A 14293-nucleotide genomic window follows, 5' to 3' on the forward strand; every position below is an offset into this window, starting at 1 on the left:
AATGACCATAACTTTATTTCTACTCAACATTTTGAAGTGATTCAAATTGGAGATTAAAGTTCATCTCAAGATCTTTCCAACAACTGGTCACATGCCTTATTCCAATGAGTAATGAAGAAATTATGACCTTCCGAAAAGAAGCTATTTCGCCAGAAAAGGGTTGCACATCCATGCCAATAAGTGGCACGTCTGTGCCAAATGAAGCACGTCCGTGCAGGATCAGGCAGTAGCTACTGCTCGTATTTTAATAGGTCTGCACGTCCGTGCAACCTTTGGCACGTCCGTGCCGACTTGTAGACGGGTCGTTTCCTCGTGTTCTCCGTCCTTTTACTTGGAGGTTATATAATACCCCTTACGCTTCATTTGTAGGGGAGATCTTCTTCTCCCTTAGTCTTCTTAGGCCCTTTCTCTTAGTTAACAATGTAGATCTTTAATTAATTAGTTGTTTTAGCTTAGAATCTCTCAAACTCAAACATTGTATAAGATAATTTCAAGCTTTATTCTCTAAATTTCAACATTTCTTCTCAACTTTGAAGCTTCAAGTAGTAATTTCTTCATCTCTTCTCTTCTTAATTTTCTGTTTTTATATGGTTTTGTGGATCTTAATTTTCTCTTAATCCTTGTTAATTGTTCTTGCATGTTCAATGTTAGAATATTACTCTTATCCATGATTTGTGAGTAGTTCTTAAGTTAGGGGTTGGGTGAAAATCCAACCAAGCCATGGTTGATTGACTTGGATTTATTCATGTTTTACTTTCACTGGTAGAAAATAGTAAATGGGAAGCCCCAAATGGCAAGCGGTTTTGGAATTCCGCTTCCAAAATTGTGAATGGCAAGCGGTTTAGGGTGAACCGCTTGCCAAATTGTAAATGGCAAGCGGTTTTGTGTGAACCGCTTGCAAAAGCCCCAAATGGCAAGCGGTTCGTACCATGAACCGCTTGCCTTTAAAAAAAAAAACCCTACCCATTTTGTTATAACCCACTCTATCTCACCCATTCTCTCTCCTCTCCTCTTTTCTCAGTTTCTCGCACCCCTCACCTCTTTTCTCTGATCTCTTTCTCACTCCTCCCTTCATCCTTTCTCACTCCTCCCTCCATTTCTTTGTTTCTTACTCCCTTCAATATCACTCTCCTTGATCTCTTTCTCACTCGTACTCTCCTCGACCAAAACCCCCAAAAAATTCTGGAAAATTTGAGTACAATTTCTAACCAAAACCCCCAAAAAATTCGAACCAAAACCCCCCAAAAAATTCGAGCAAATTTTGAGTAAAATTTCGAGCAAATTTCGAATTGTGGGTTCTGATTTGTGGGTTTCGATTTCAATTTTGTGGGTTTCAATTTCTTTTTTTTTGTGGGTTTCGATTTTAATTTAGTGGAGTTTTCGAGTTTTTTAGGTCAAATTCGACCATAAAAACTCTAGATTTAGAGTTTTATGGTCGAATTTGACCCTTAAAACCCAAATTTCAAGCCAATTTCGAGGTTTTGGTGGAATTCATGGTATGTTCCCTTTTTTTTTTTAATTTAACGGTGATGTGTGGTTGAATTGGTTTGTTTAGGTCGATTTGGTGTTGGTAGGGGTCGTGGTGGGCGAAAAGGGATGGGATCTGGTGGGTGGTGGTGGTGCTGGAGCGTGGTCTGGTGCGTGGTGCGCGTGGATGGTGGTGGTGATGGTGGTGCACGTGAACGATGGTGGTGCACGTGGTGGAACAAGAGTTGTCTTGTATTAATTTTTTTTTTGACAACTTGTATTAATTTTATTACTTGTATCAATTTTTTTAATTTTTTTATGAAAATGTATTACTTAGAATACTTACATCAATTAATTAATAAAAATATTATTGTTTTTATATATATTTTGTTTGTTTATTAATTTCAGTGAAAAAAAAAACAAATTTTTTTTTTAATTTTTAATAGCCTAAATGGGCAGCGGTTTGGCGCCAAAACCGCTGCCCTTTCTCTTCAAATGGCAAGCGGTTCTGAACCGCTTGCCATTTAAATGGACAATGGCAAGCCCCCCAAGAGCGAGCGGTTCAAAACCGCTTGCCATTGGGGGGTTTGAACCGCTTGCCATTTTGTTTATTCTACTAGTGTTTGGATTGATAGTTGTTTGTGCTTGAATTGATTGTTGCATGTGTATTTTGGTGGCCACTTTATGCTCATATGTTCATTCCCTTATTCACATTGAAAGATGGGGTTTGGTAGTGAGTCATTTCACGTGCAATTGGATTATGCCTCTTTCATGACTATGGATACTTTGTTTCAATGAATAGGATGCTTTAGTGTGATAATTTAGGTGAGAAATCCCAATTGTTTGTGCCTTAAGCTTTCTCGGACTGATCGAAAGACAAATTCGAGTTAGAAATCCACTTCCTATCATTGAGACTTTTGCTATTATGTTAATTAGTTGTTTGGTCTAGGAAATGCTTAGTGTTGTGGCTTTGAAAGAAAGAAACATTGAGTTCCCATTCTATCACCCCATGTATGTTCATGATTTATCCTTTTTATCGATTACTTGGTTTGGTTGGTGTTGAATCCTATTTCCTATCACTTCTTTCCCTTGTCATTTCTTTAGTCTAAACTAGTTAGTCGATAAACTTTCAATCCTTGATTCGGTCTAGCTTATTTTAATTAACACTTATCGCTGATTCCCCTTAGTCCCTGTGGAAATGACCCTTAGTTACCATTATGCTTAGGTTAGTGGTTAGTTAGGTAGTTTGACTCTAGGGTGTTTTCCCAACAACCATATATCCCTTCCGTCAATTGTATAGAAGATTTTGTCTAAAACCACCTGTCAAATATTGTTTTTCGTCAAAAACCACCCATTTAAATGTTACCTAAGCTAAGACCACCCAAATACAAAATTTTGTTGTGTAAGACCACCTGGCGGCTCAACTTTCCGACTTTGACCTCAAACTCTGACGTTGACTCAAGGCACGTGACTATTAATGACCACCCATCCCCTTTTCTTTTTTTTCCCCTCGGATTTTCTGGCTATTAATGACCACCACCGCCCACACCACTAGCCTCCACCCCACACTACCAGCCCCACCTCAAAACCACCGGCTCACCCAACCAACACAACGACCCCAACCACCAACCTACCCACCACCACACAACCACACACCACCACCATTCCAAATATTAACGCCAAAAAACCAAAATTAACCCATTAAAACGAAGATTAGCCCCAAAAATGAACCTAAAAAAACTGAAAATTAACCAAGAAACGAAAATAAGCCCATAAATATGAAAATTAACACAAAAAATCGAAAAACTACCACGCAAAAAAATCAAAACCATTAGATCTACATATTTATCGCAATTTCATTAAAAAAAAGAATGATAATTAACCAACAAAAATTAAAGAAATATATATAAATATACATTTATCTAATAATATTTATAAATTAACATTACAATTACATAAAAATTAACTAGATCTACAATCTAACATTTATTTAATAATATTTATAAATTAACATTATAATTAAATAAAAATTAACTAGATCTACACTCTAATCTAAATTAAAACAAGATCTATAAGAGAGAGTAAGTTGTTGGCTCTCGACAGTGTTTGTTGGCTTTGTTGTTGCCGGTGTTGCGCCGTTATTGTTGTGGTTGATGTTGTCCTGGTGGTGGTTGGTTGACGTTGGTGGAGGATGTTGTTGCAGCGTTGTTGTTGTTGATGGTCGTTGATGTTGGTGGTGGACAAAGAGAAAAGAGGAGGGACAAAGAGAAGCTAGAAGATTGAGAAAGAGGAGGGAGGACAAGAGAAGGAGAAGAAGACCAGAGAGAGAAGAAGAGGAAAGAGAAGAGAGAGGAGAGGTCAAGGCCGGAGTTTGAGGTCACGTGCCCTGAGTTAACGCCGGAGTTTGAGGTCACGTGCCCTGAGTTGAGCCGCCAGGTGGTCCTACTATACACAAAAAAAATTTGTATTTGGGTGATTTTAGGCAATATTTTTTTAAGTGGGTGATGATTGACAAAAAATAATATTTGGCGGGTGATTTTAGACAAATTTTCCTATTGTATAATACATTGTTGGAGTCGTTATAATGTAAACTTTCATAATATCAATTTACTTTCGTTATAATGTATACTTTTATAATATCAATTTTCTTATAATTAGATAAATTAATTATCAATTTTTTTTTTATATTTTTTATTTTTTTTATTTGGTGTTTAGATAGTCAAAGGGCAGGGCCGCAAGGGTGAGAATAGATCCTGGGATCTCCTGAAATTGGGAGAGAAACTCTAACTGCTTGAGCTATTCCTCACTCTCAATGGTCAAAGTTGTGTCTCAGTATGCGTATTTGATCAATCTGAAACACTTATTAAAACACGAAAACAGTACGATTTTGAAAAAGTAATACTTGTAAAAAAAATAAATAAATAAACATACAAATCTATACTATATATTAAAAGGCGTTCTTTTTAAAGGAACGGTGCCACGTGGCACTCTTCAACGTAGATGAAACCATGTCACCATGCCACGTCATTATTCAAAGTGCATGCGACACATAAGTTTACAAGTTCATTTAACAAAATAAAATTATGGTTTAATCTAGATTCGAACCAGCAACTTGCAACAAATAAAGGTTTTATACTTACCATCTCAACCAACTTTTATTAGTGTTTTAAATTTCACATAATTAACATTATATATTCCTTTCAAATTAGAGGTTATTTAATTTATTTATATTTACAAGATTAGAAAATAAAAACATATGAGGTAAAAAAAACCATAATATCCGAGGTAACGTCTGAATCACACTCAGTTGAACATAATTATCAAATTAAAAAAGTTCAAAGTACAAAATAGCACTCCGGGGCATCGCCCGGGACACACACTAGTTAAGCTTTAAAAAAAAGGAAAATGAGCGGGACATGAGAGAATAATAAAAACCTTGACAAAATCCTTGTTTATTTTCTCTCTCAAGTTGCAGTAAGAAAGGAGGTAGAAAGAGGTGCATCAATGGCGAAACAAGAGGAGAAAGAAGAAAACCAGCAAAATTGGAGGAAATAACTCGATAACAACATCAACCGTCTTCAATCTCTACTCTTCGGCGCCGATTTCGCTTTAGAGAATCGCAATTATTCTTCCGCACAACTTCTCAGTCTTCGTCTCCTCGGTTTTCTCGATACTCGCTCTCAAAACGACTTCGATTCCTCATTTATTCGCCGCGATTTCTTTGTCTAAGCTCGACGCTTCTCGCCGTCAACTTACTCCCGTTTACGACCGCTAAATCTCTCTCTCTCATGTTCTTCTTGGCTTATTTATAATTTCTAGGTTTCCTTATTTTTTTTTGTTGATGTTGGTGAATTTTTTATTCGAGTTGATGCTGAATTGCTGAATGATTTCATTATTCGAAAATTTCGGTGAAAAAGTTGTATACAAGTGCTTAGTTTTGTTCCATTTTGCTGTTCGCGAAATTGATTACTGTATTTTGATATTAAATGGAGCTGCAAATTGAGCTAATTTTTTTTTTTGTTTCGCCATTTTTCAAAATTATTGCTTTGTTTTTGAATTGGAGGAACTCTTTTGGTGTTTGGATTTGTTTTAGAAGTTGAATCTCTATTTTGTGATGATTGTGAGCTTTGTGAGGGATGAAGCTTTAGGGCGTGTTCGGCGCTAGCTTTTGAGTAGCTTTTAGGTAGCTTTTAGTGGTTTGACTTGGTCAAACCACTACTTAACAAAAAAATGTGAGTGTTTGGCAATGTAGTTGTTAGGGTAGCTTTTAGTGGTGGAGGTAGCTTTTGTGAAAAGTTAGAAAGATTAGCTTTTGAAATTAGAGGTAGCTTTTGAGGTAGCTGTTGAAAATTTAATCTATGGTTTTAAAAATAAAATATTGATTTTTATATGTAATAGCTAGTCAAGCGCTACTTTACCGAACACCCATATCTAAATTATTTATCTTCACAGCTAACAGCTTGTTGACAGCTACCAGCTACCTACACAGCTAACAGCTGCCTCCACAGCTACAGCTACCTTCACAGCTATATTTTGTCGAACACGCCCTTAGTCGGTTTCCATAGATTGGCATTTTAAAGGAGAAAGATAGGACGTGTGAATTGCAACATTGTTGATTGGATAAAATTGATGGTTTTATTTTGAAATTACTGTATTTTTAATTCGCTAACTGTAGACACCCATTTGTGTCTCCCCAAAACCAAACCCAGTGATGAATACCTTTCGCGTCGAACCATAATCGAATGAGGTGAAAGTGTGAAAAGTCAAGTGTAGCGGTTAGTTTTTATTAAAATCCTTCTTTCTGTTTTCGAAAACCATTTCTATTTTATGAAAACGTCCAATTCAGTTTATTTTGGTCCATGATAAGGGTCCAATAATAGTGTAGTTGGATGGGGCTTGAAAAGACCTTTCCAACGATATATTATAAGCCCAATTCCGATGAATAATGAGGAAGTTATGGCCAAAATACTAAACTGGGCCCAAATCGGATTTTACCTACGACCCAATGATCATGTGGAGGGTCCAAAGGTTTAATCCTATTCCTAAACTAATTAGGATTGATTAGAATCTTCTATAAGTTTCTAAAATATCTTAATTATCCTTTTTTGAAAAGATAAGATCATAGAATTTGATTTAAATATAAACTTTCCTTTTTTAAAACTTTCCTAATTCTATTCGGATTTAAAGATGTTCAAAGATAGTCAGATATTATTTTCGTGGATCATATTTTTTATCCAAATTTTATATGGTTGGATAGATCTTGAAATTATCTTTCCAATGATATATTATAATAATAAATCCGAGCTATAACGAAAAAGATATGAAAGATATACGAAACTCTATCCAAAACTGACACCGTCCTACTATTTCGTTCATATCTTTTTATCTAAAAAAGATTTTAATCTGATTCTAATTGCATTAGAAATTAGACTTCAAGAGCTTTCCATCGACATATTATATGACTTATTTGGACTTCTAGATCAAAAGATATGATAAAAACAAAATCCGCAAAAAACTGTCTTGTCGCGAAACGACAGGATTGTCGCCTCGCGACAGACTCTGTCGCCTGGCGACAAGATAAATCTTTGGCGACAAGGTCGGTTTGATTAGCGACAGAGTGGAGTTTTATTCCTTATCAAATTCTATGATTTTCCGGACTTTTTTCTTATAAATAGGGTTCCGAACCTCTGTTTTTATTCATCAATTATCATCAATCAACTATCAATTCTCTCAATCGACTCTCATCAATTCTCATTAACTCTTCCTTAATTCTCTCTTTTCTCTCTTGAGCAATATATGCTTTCTTTCTCTCTCACTTTCTAAACCAACTTTTTACAAACACAATTCCGCATTCACAAGACTTAGAGTCTCTTAGCCAAGTTCGAAGTTGCCTTCGCCCTAGACGTGAAAGGTTGATAATTTCTGAGGGTTTGGTCCAAAACTAGTCAAAACTTTATTTAATTTGATTTTAATTTAATTCTTTAATTGTTCTTTATTATTTTCATTGAAGTTTACTAACTTGTGTATTTTGTTATTAGAAAGAGGTACGAGGCTTCGAAGTAAGTAGATTAGCTTACTCCCTATTTCTTTCACAATGTAGGTTGCATGCTTATTATTGTTTATAATTCCTAGTATCATGTTAGGATGCTTTTAATGCTTTCTAGTATCATGTTAGGATGTTATTTTATGCTTTCTAGTATCATGTTTAGGGTGCCTTTGCTTATTTCTAATATCATGTTAGTATCATGTTAGATTTAAAGCTTTGATCTTTATTGCTTAGTGACATGCTAGGATTTGTTATTAATCTTGTTAGTATCATGCCTAGGATCTTGCTATTATTATTTAAGCTTTATTATACCTTATCATGTTATCATGGTTATTATATATTGTTTATTATTATGTTGCTTGATTTATTTTATTGTTATTGCTTGATTACACCTTTTATGATTGTTAAAGGGAATTTGTACTTGAAATCACGCTTAATAAGATAATTATTAATTTGGTTTAGGCTAATGTGATTTTAACTCAAGTGATCACCAATAATAGTCTTATTTGTGCATTAATGTTCAACCAACATAGATAAACAGGGTAGGTTTAACATAATGTTTGTATGTTATTCGAAAAGCGCACATGAATACGAGCAGAACAAAGTAGAGGCCTATTTTATAGGGCGGGTCCTTTCTTTTGTAGATTGGATTCGTACCCTCATCCCCGGACCCTGTTTGGTTCAAGACCTTATGGAGTAGTTGATGGTCCTTTTGGATTGTCTTTTGGGTACAAGTTCCTTAAAACTTGTTGGCGACTCTTTTTGCTCTTTGTCTTTCCCTTTGGAACGCCACCGTACTTTAGTGTATGATCACAGTGGGGTTCAAGTTTGGGGTTATCATAATGCTTGAAATATTCCCTACACTAACTAAACCAGAAGAACTTCACATCATTGATTAAAGGATCTCTTTGTTGTTCGGGTTTTGTAAGGGAAAAACAATTTTATCTTTTGAATTTAATTAATGAAATCACTTGCAAATACAACTTGATACACGGAACAATTCAACAAGGCTCATGCAATCAATTTTGGACTTTTAATATCTATGACTTTCAAATTTACATGCCCATTAGTAAATGTTACTCCTGCTCACAACTTGCCTTAACTATGTAATTAAACATATAACACTTGTGCATAGTATACAATAGTTTAAGCACGTCAGTTTGAGTTTCATACCTGAGGGAACTTGATGCATTTCTCTTAGTATAACTTAATCATCCCAAGTTCCATTCTCATCTTCTCATGCCTTTCTCTATTCAAGGGCTTAGTTAATATATCTGCAATTTGATTGTTAGTTTGGCAGAAATCTAACTTAATTAAACCCTTTTCAACATTATCCTTAAGGAAATGATGCCTTAATTGAATATGCTTGACTCTTGAATGATGGACTGGATCTTTAGATATGCAAATTGCACTAGTGTTATCACAATAGATAGTAATGCAATCAAATTTAATACCAAAGTCACGCAACTGTTGTTTAATTCAAAGGACTTGAGAGCAACAAGCAGCTGCTGCTACATACTCAGCCTCTGCAGTAGACAATGCAACAGTATTTTGTTTCTTGGAACCCCAAGAAACTAGACAAGAGCCAAGGAATTGAACCATACCCGAGGTGCTTTTTCTGTTGACTAAGTCACCAGCATAGTCAGCATCAGTAAATCCTCTAAGCATAAAGTCATCACTTCTAGGATAAAACAGACACAGGTTATCTGTTCCTTTGAGGTATCTCAAAATTCTCTTAACAGCCGTTAGATGAGATTCCTTAGGGTTAGACTGAAATCTAGCACACAATCCAACACTAAAAGAGATGTCAGGCCTACTAGCTGTTAGATATAGCAATGAAACAATCATACCTCTATAAGTCGTTTGATCCACACTTGTTCCTTGTGGATCATCATCAAGTCTCGTTGCTTTTCCCATAGGTGTGTGATTTGTCTTGGCATTCTCCATGTTGTACTTCTTCAGAAGTTCCTTGATGTACTTCTGCTGGTGAATCATTATTCCTTCTACTGTTTGCTTTATTTGGAGTCCAAGGAAGAAATTTAGTTCACCCATCATGCTCATCTCAAATTCACCACCCATTAGCTCAGCAAAATACTTGCACAAACCATTGTTAGTAGCACCAAATACAATATCATCAACATAAATCTGAACTATCAACAAATCAGTTCCTCTAGATTTAAGAAAAAGAGTTTTATCAACCTTTCCTCTTTTGAAATCATTTTTCAGGAGGAACTTTGAGAGCCTTTCATACCAGGCTCTTGGTGCTTGTTTAAGCCCATAAAGAGCTTTATCAAGCTTGAAGACATGATTTGGAAATTTAGGATTTTCGAAACCTGGAGGTTGTTCTACAAACACCTCCTCATTTAAGAAACCATTTAGAAAAGCACATTTCACATCCATTTGATAGAGTTTGAAACCCATAAAAGAAACAAAAGCTACTAGGATTCTAATAGCTTCTAATCTAGCTACTGGAGCAAAGGTTTCATCAAAATCAATACCTTCCTGTTGGTTATAGCCTTTCACAACTAACCTTGCCTTGTTCCTTACAATGGTACCATGCTCATCCAACTTGTTCCTGAACACCCACTTGAGCCCAATGATCTTCTTTTCCTTAGGCTTTGGCTCAAGGTGCCAGACTTTGTTCCTTTCGAACTCATTAAGTTCCTCCTGCATGGCTACTATCCAATCATCATCTCCCAAGGCTTCTTGATGATTTCGAGGCTCTAGGATGGACAGAAATACTTGGAACGCACAGAAGTTCCTCATTTGTGATCTGGTTTGAGTTCCTTTCCCAATGTCACTGATTATGAGATCAGTAGGATGGGAACCTTGATACCTGAACGGATTGGGATGAAATTCCCTTGCTGGAACTCCAATTTGAGGAGCTTCTTGTCTTGTCCCTTCTGCTTCTTCCTCTTCAGCTTGTTCCTCATTCACTTGTTCATTTTGGTGAGGAACATCTTCATTCTCTTGAGGTTCTTCCTCTGCTACAGGATGCTTTTCTTTGGCTTGCCTTTGATCTTCTTCTTCATCTTTGTCTCTGGTCAAACCTATTTCAAAATCATTATCTTCATCCTGTTCCTATACACTCACAAACTGGTTAACTTCATCAAATATTATGTGAATGCTTTCCTCAACACACATTGAGTTCTTATTGTAAACTCTATAAGCTTTGCTATCAGAGGCATATCCAAGAAATATAGCCTCTTCACTTCTTTCATCAAATTTGCCATTATTATGTACAAAGTACTTACAACCAAAGGCCCTAAGATGAGATATGTTTGGTTTCCTTCCCCTGAAAAGTTCATAGGGAGTCTTGTTGATGATGCTTCTGATTGTTACTCTATTAAGAATGTAACATGCTGTATTCACGGCTTCAGCCCAGAAGTTCCTTAGCAATCCACTTGCAATCAGCATGGTTCTAGCCATTTCCTCAAGGGTTCGATTCTTCCTTTCCACGACCCCATTCTGTTGGGGAGTTCTTGGAGCTGAGAAGTTATGGTTCATGCCATTTTCCCTGCAATACTCATCGAATCTTGAGTTCTCAAATTCAGTTCCGTGATCTGATCTGAGATGGACTAGTGAGTGACCACTGATTTTCTGTATTTTCTTGACAAAAGCAACAAACTCGTCAAAAGTTTCATCTTTACTTGCAAGAAAAATAACCCAAGTGAATCTGGAATAATCATCAACAATAACCAAAACATATTTCTTGCCACTCCTGCTTTGAATTCTCATGGGACCACACAAGTCCATATGGATTAGTTCCAAATTAAAGGCTTTGTAGTGCTCACCATTTTCTTCAATTTAAAAGATGAACGAACATGCTTGCCTTTCACACATGCATCACAAACTTTATTCTGTAGGAACTTGATAATAGGAAGTCCCACAACCAAGTCCCTTGACCTAAGTTTGTCCAATAATGAAAAGCTAGCATGTCCAAAACGTTTATGCCATAGCAGGGGATCATCTTCAACAACACTCAGACATGTAAGGTTGTTCCTTGGGATTAAGTTAAGGTCTACAGTATATGTATTCCCTCTTCTTGTTCCTTCTAGAACAACCTTTCCTGATTTGTTGTTGATGATGTTGCAAGAATCAGAAGTAAAACTTACAGAGTTTCCCTTCTCACAGAATTGTGATATACTGAGCAGATTGTGCATTAAGCCCTCGACCAGGAACACATTATCAATGGAATGAGATTTTGATCTTCCAATTTTTCCTTTTCCAATGATCTCGCCCTTTTTATTGTCCCCAAAGGTTACTGTTCCTCCAGGGTAGTCTTCTAGTGAGAGGAATTTTGATTTATCACCTGTCATATGCTTTGAACGCCCGCTGTCGAGATACCTCGAGTTGTTCCCCCTCACTAAAACCTGCAAGAAAACTAAGCATTAGAATCAGGAAACCAGGTTTCCTTGGGTTCCTTTGACGTGGATGCAATATCAGTTTTCTTGACCCACACTTGTTTTACATTCTTTTTATTAGCTTCTTCTCTATTCCAACATTGACCATAAAGATGTCCAGTCTTACCACAAAAAGTACACATTTTCATGCTAGGAAGCTCAACATATTTCTTTTGTTTACCTTTTCTCTTGGTCATATAACCAAGTCCTTCTGTTCTTTTTCCTTGAGCTTCAGCAATCCATTTGGGTATAACTTTTGGGTCAATACTCCTATCCTTTCTAGCATTCAGTTCATTTTCAAGTTGATCCTTTTGATTCCTTAAGGCCGAAAGTTCATTTTTCAGATTTTCAAAATCAACATTGAATTTAAGCAACTGATCACTCGAGGAACTGCTAGAACTGATATCAGAATTCATGAGCTTATACTGAGTTAATTCAACATTCAGAAGAATACTTTCATTCTTGATTCTATCAGCTATCTCTTTTATGTGTTTATACTTAATATTCAGCTCTTGCAATTTGCTTTGGGACTTGGCATAAGTTGTTTCCAACCAAGTGCCATGTTCCTTGCAAACTTTAAGAGCCTTCTCACACTTATTCAGTTTCACACAAGTTTCTCTAATGAATTCTTCTTCTTCTAGACACAAATCTATTAAGACATCTTTAGAGAGAGTTTTAAGCTATTTAGGATCAAGAAATACCTCTTTGTGGAGTTCCTCAAGGTTGGCCTTTTCATCATCTGATTTGGCCATCAGACACAGATTGGTTGTCTCCTCTTCTGGTTGGTCATCCTCATCTTCTTCACTGTCAGAATCACCCCAAGCTGCAATCATGGCTTTCCTCATGTCCGACTTTTGAAAGTTTGCTTTGTTGAATTTTTCTTTTCCTTGCTCCTTGCCCTTTCCTTTTCCTTTATCATTTTCCCAGAGGGGACAATCCCTGATAAATTGATCTGGGGATCCACACTTGTGGCAGCTGTAGTCAGGTTTGGCATTAGAGTTCTTTTTCCCGAAGTTCCTTGAGGTGCGGTCTTTCTTGAACATCCTTTTGAACCTTCTAACGATCATGGCAGCTTCATCCTCGTCCACTTCTGAGTCTTCCTCCTCCTCTGCTTTCAGAGCCAACCCCTTGTTCCTCATGGTTTCAGTGTTAACTCCAAGGTGCAGCTCATGGGTCATGAGAGAGCCAGCAAGTTGCTCGATGTTGAACTTGGTGAAGTCCTTAGTTTCCTGTAGGGCTGTCACCTTAGCTCTCCATCTCTCATCCTGTGGAAGACTTCTGAGAACCTTCCTAACCTGCTCATCTGTAGGAATCTGTCTACCAAGGGAAACCAGCTCATTTATGATGTTAGTAAAACGAGTTAGCATCTCCTGGATGGTTTCCTTAGGTTGCATCTTGAATCTTTCATACTTAGACATAAGTAGATCGATTTTTGAGCGTTTAACCTCATTAGTTCCTTCATGAGTAATCTGCAGCAAATCCCAGATTTCCTTAGCGTTCTTGCACCCCATAACACGATTGTGTTCATGAGGTCCAAGCCCGTAATGGAGCAATTTCACAGCCATAGCATTGATTTCCATTTTGTCAAAATCCTCTTTCTCATATTCAGACATGGGCTTAGGGATTACCTCATTCTGAGCGTTTGTCTTGGTGACTTCGAAATCACCAACTTCAATGACCCTCCAAACTTGGTAGTTCTCGGCCTTGACAAAGATCTCCATACGGTTCTTCCAGTAGGTATAGAACTTCCCGTTGAACATAGGAGGTCTCTGAGTTGAGTATCCTTCCTCGAGCTTTTCGTGAGTATTCATTTTCTCCAAGACCTTTCTTCTTCAGGGTTTCCTGATTCTCTTAGAAGTTAGGCTCTGATACCAATTGTTGTTTCAATGAATACTACAAGAAGGGGGGGTTGAATTGTAGTATGAGAAATTAGCTAAACTTTTTGCGGAATTAAAACTAAGTAAGCTAAAGGAACAGAAAGTTAAACTGAAGGAACAAAAGTGCAAGAGAGATTTTTACGTGAAAAACTCCTTGGCCCTAATCAAGGAGAAAAACCACGACCATTTGGGATTTTAGGAAAAGAATCTTCACTAGAATAGGGCAATAAATCCTATTACAAACTAAAGACTCTTACTTCAAGTTCCTCAACGAACTTGAAGCCCCGAGGAACAAGTCACCCAACTTGTTACTCCTTCTCTTCTCTTTCTCTCTTCTCACTTCTCTCTGCTCTTTCTGTTCTCTTTCTCACTTCTCTTTCTCACAATACAGAAGTTCACTCAAACTTCCCCATTCCCCAAATTACAACTCAAAAGAAAGAAATTGAACTCTAGTATAAGAACATTAAGAACACTCAAATATACTTGTATGGAATTGGACT

Source organism: Chenopodium album, chromosome 19 (genome assembly GCF_948465745.1).
Source record: "Chenopodium album chromosome 19, dcCheAlbu1.1, whole genome shotgun sequence".
Lineage (NCBI taxonomy): Eukaryota > Viridiplantae > Streptophyta > Magnoliopsida > Caryophyllales > Amaranthaceae > Chenopodium > Chenopodium album.